Raw genomic sequence first — 5,161 nt, 5'->3', positions numbered from 1 at the left:
GTGTGAGCTGTAGTAATGTCCTGTGCAACAGTTTTGTGGCCTTCAGAGGAATAGTAGTTGATTTTACTGAAGTCTCATTTTTCAAGTTCCCAGACTCCACTGTCAAGACCACTCCAATTTTAGTTTTGTTTTATAGAACTTTTTATACTGAGAGTGAGACTGTTTTTTTTTCTTTTTTATTGTACAAATTTAAGATATATATACTATGATGTTTTGATATACACTTACATGGTAAAGTGATTACTACAGCCAAGTAAATTAATACATCCACTGTATCATATAGTTACCTTGTGTGTGGGGGTGGGGGTGGTGGTAAATGCATTTAAAATCTTCTTTCTTAGCAAATTCCCAATATACAATACAATATTAACTAGAATCCTTGAAATAGTTGGGATTTTTGTCCTACCCAAATCTCATGTTGAAATATAATCCCCAGTGTTGGAGGTGGGGCCTGGTGGGAGGTGACTGGATCATTGGGGCCTCATGGAGGGCCTAGCACCATCCCCATGGTAATGAATACATTCTTGCTGTGAGTTCATGGGAGATCTGGTTATTTAAGAGTGTGGCACTTCCTCCTCTCTCTGTATTGTTCCCACTCTTGCCAGTGATGTTCCTGTTCCTGCTAATGTTAGAATAAAAAAGTGATTATATTTGACAAAAAAAATTTAAGTTAGTACAACAATAAAAAAAGTGTGATAGGCTGGGCGCCTTGGCTCATGCTGGTAATCCCAGCCAGCACTTTGGGAGACCGAGATGAGAGGATCACGCGAGGTCAAGAGTTCGAGACCAGCCTGGCCAAAATTGCAAATCTCTGTCTCTACTAAAAATACAAAAATTAGCTGGACGTGGTGGCTAGCCCCCGTAATCCCAGCTACTTGGGAGGCTGAGGCATGAGAATTGCTTGAACCTGGGAGGTGGAGGTTGCAGTGAGCCGAGATTGCACCACTGCACTCCAGCCTGGGCAACAAGAGCAAAACTCTGTCTCAAAAAAAAAAAAAAAAAAAAGTGTGAGAAAAGTGGTTTGTTATAGATCACCAAAAAATTACGAAACATTGTCATACAATTCAATGCTAGGTTTTAAATCTCTGTGAAATGAATAGGTTAAAATTAACAATCTTACAATCAGTAAGAAGCAGAAAATTCCGTAGAACCACAATAATAAAATGATGTAAAAATTATAAAATTATATGTGTTCAAGTGCATAGAATGAGAGTACTTTTGAAGGTCTAATGTTTCGGGTCAGTTCTACGATCAGGAAGAAAAAAAGACAGCCATACCTTTCCTTCTTCGGAAAAGAGTGGGGACAGAGGGGACTTGATGAGGGTCAAGTCTAGGAAAAGCTTCACTTCTGCTCACTGTATGTTGATTCTCTAGATACATTCCCACCTGTTCTTTGCCCTGGTGATGAGACTTTTACCCAGATATGACAACTGCTCTCTTCATCAAATCTAGTCTTCTGGAAAAAAAAAAAAAAAAAATATATATATATATATATAAAAAAAGAAGTATATTAATATGTGTATGTATTTATAACGTGTAATTTATAATTATATATAATACATATATACATATGTATAATACACATAAATAGATTATGTATGTATAATACATATAAATGTATACATTTTAATATACATGTATATTATATAAATATACATATATACACATACACACACACATATCCCCAAATACACAAACCACCCTCATGTTTCTTCCCAGAATTCCAACCACCAGAGGCACAGCTTATCTGGAAATATCATCTTACCACAGTAGCACTGGATATCTGTCCACTCTGAAATGATAAAAATTCATAATATTGACTATATGCAAAGGAGGCAGCACTGACGTCAATTTTTTCTCCAGAACAGAGGAAGAGGAGGGGACTATGTTAGGGCAATGAATTTGCGAATAATAGCATGAAACAGTCTCTTGGCTATTCTCCATCAAATATGACCACATCATCAGCACACAATGTCCATCCTCCCTTATCTCTTCCATATACGCCTAGAGACTGCTCTCTTCCCTGTCTAGCACCTGCCACCACTAGACTACTGCAGATCTAGTTGTTCTAGCTCTTCTCATCTTTACACACTTGAAGCATTCCTCTTAGATGAGAAGCTCAACACACTTCCCTTTATTCTTTAGGAAACGTTTTTAGCTTAAGTCAAATTCTCACCCCTAGGAATGAAAAAAAATTGACTCCCAAACCTCTGACTTTGTAACCCTTGGACACCACTGATTTCCTATCATTTCACCCCATTGATGTACTTGAACTCTGTTCCCGGAGAAGGGAGAGGGCAGACTCTTGACCCTAGAACCAGACAAAATGTACTCATGTCCACTTTCTCCCTTACTCTCTGTATGACCATGGGATGGTCTTAACCTCTCAGAAGCACAGTTTCTTTCCTCCAAAATGAAATAATTAATCTCTCCCTCTCTACCTTCTTGAGCTCATAGGACATGAAGAAATAATGGATTTTAAACAAACAAACAAAAAAACTTTGGTGCCTTAACAAAACGATTTAATGTGTGGAAACATCATTGCTATGGATGTGGGTTACCAGAAAGATGGTTAGACGGTGAGATTGCAGAACCTGGCTCCTGGGTGTTTGAGACATATCAGGAGAGGAATCCTGTCTGGAGAGGCCTAAGACCTTCAAAGCCTATTTCCACTAGAGAAGTGCTCAGATAATATCTGAGGTTCCACGTTTTTTGGGGAAAATTACCAATACTTGGCAAAGGGGATTTTATGAATACCAAACTAATAGTGGTCTGAATTTTGTGTTTAGAAAAGCTCTATATTGTCAAGTAGGTGTACAATTTTAGACACAAAGATGTCACCTTTTCATACTCTTCTAAAGTATCTGACTGAGATGAATCAATTGCTTACACCAAGAAAAAAATTATTCCAGAAATGCATATCTTTTTTTAAATCTAAAGAACCACAAGGAAGGATCTGTTCTCTTCTATACCCACAAGAAAAATATAAATATATAGGAGTTGTCTGAATGAAAAATTTGGGGTGCTTGGCAGACAAAGAAGATGTAATTCTGTTATAGCAAATGAGGCATCATTTTTTTGAGACAAAGTCTCACTCTGTTACCCAAGCTGGAGTTCAGTGGTGCGATCTTGTCTCACTGCAACCTCCACCTCCCGGGTTCCAGCAATTCTCCTGCCTCAGCCTCCTGAGTAGCTAGGACTACGGGCACACGCCACCATGCCTGGCCAATTTTTGTATTTTTAGTAGAGAGGGGATTTCACTATGTTGGCCAGGCTGGTTTTGAACTCCTGACCTCGTGATCCACCTGCTTTGGCCTCCCAAAGTGCTGGGATTATAGGTGTGAACCACCATGCCCGGCTGAGACACCTATTAAATACAAAACCAGAGCCAGATGCAGGTAATGCAATGGTGATGTCACAGGGGTCTGATACTGCAACACCTTATCCCTAATACCACTATTGATCCACACACTCTGTGACTCTCCACCACCCAAATTTTATACCATAGAATGCGATTTATTCTCAATAGTTTTAGAACGCTCAAACCATGAATTGTGACCAGAAATTTACAAGAATATTATATCTAAATTGCCTGTCCTGGGAGATGTTTTATTCTGATTGAACCCCGGGCAATTCTAATGGCTACACATCTTTTCTCACAACACAAAAGGACAATCTCTGTTCTCCCACACATACCACTTTATGATGCCATCCACATTCTAGGAAGAAGAAAGAAAACATAAATTAAGAAATAACAGCTTCGGGGCCGGGTGCCGTGGCTTACACCTGTAATCCCAGCACTTTGGGAGGCCGAGGCAGGTGGATCACGAGGTCAGGAGATCGAGACCATCCTGGCTAACACGGTGAAACCCCATCTCTACTAAAAATACAAAAAATTAGCCAGGCGTGGTGGCGGGTGCCTGTAATCCCAGCTACTCAGTTGGCTGAGGCGGGAGAATGGCATGAACCTGAGAGGTGGAGGTTGCAGTGAGCCGAGATCGCGCCACTGCATTCCAGCCTGGGTGACAGAGGGAGACTCCGTCTCAAAATAAATAAATAAATAAATAAAATAAAATAAATAACAGCTTCTCCTCACACACAAGGCTTCATCACATTTCCCCCAGTCCCTGAGGTGCTGAGAATGGAGATAGGCCCAGTGTGAAAGACAAAATAAATAAGCATAAGACCCAGAGCAATCATTCCAGTAGAGTCATGTGAGGCTGTCAAGTTCTCTAAAAAGTAGAAACAGTTTTCACCCTTGTGGAAGAGGCTTTTGGTATCTGTAGATGGGACGTGTTTATAAGGAAAAGAAGAGACCTACAACTATTTTTCTCCAAACATGTGTGACTCCCCATGAAATGATTTAAAATGTTAAATAATTAGTGTTTCTTCGATTTATTCAACAAATTTGCAAAATTATTTGTCAGATATTATGCCAGGATTCAAAGAATCAAAAATAAATAAAAAGTTGTCCTCAAGAAGTTTACATGGCTTTTGCTGAGAGTATAAGCAAACAAGTGTACTAAACAAGTATAGGTGTTTGTTTCTCAAGCCCCTCTCTTCATTTTAGATATAAACTGTAACCGACCTCATTCATTTCCTTAAGATCAACATATACATATCTGTACTTGACTTCCAACTCCCTATTTTTACTCAGTTTTCACTTAAATGCAGTTTAATATATTCAGTAGTGAAGGAGCCACGAGGACCAGCAATTCAGGATGTCTATTATATAACGCCAACCACACTCTTTTCTTATACCAGATTATCTATAAAATGTTACCAATATCTATTCATAGTACACCTTCTTCCACTAACCATTCCATATTCTCTTTACTCTCAGCAAGCACCTCGACTGATAGTGATTTTTACCTGATGGAGTGACCCAAACTTTCATTTCTGAAGGGGCTTGGCCATTCGTCATCTTGCCTGAGCTGAGTTGTTGTCTTTTTTTATTGACTTTAATCACAGGGCACAATAATACTAAGAGATACCCTAAGGGATCTCCAGACATACATTTTCTTAACCTACATTGTGGAGTAGTTGTTCTAAGTGTCCTTGAGAGTCAGGATTAATCATCCTAGCAAGCACAGTAATTCCTGTCTTTGCCTGTTGGTTCAGAGGCATGAGCACCCAAAGTGGCTGGGTGGCTGTCTTAACT

The sequence above is a fragment of the Pongo abelii genome, chromosome 9, assembly GCF_028885655.2.
Source record: "Pongo abelii isolate AG06213 chromosome 9, NHGRI_mPonAbe1-v2.0_pri, whole genome shotgun sequence".
In the NCBI taxonomy this organism is placed as follows: Eukaryota; Metazoa; Chordata; class Mammalia; order Primates; family Hominidae; genus Pongo; species Pongo abelii.
Note: the sequence above shows the minus strand (reverse complement) of the source record.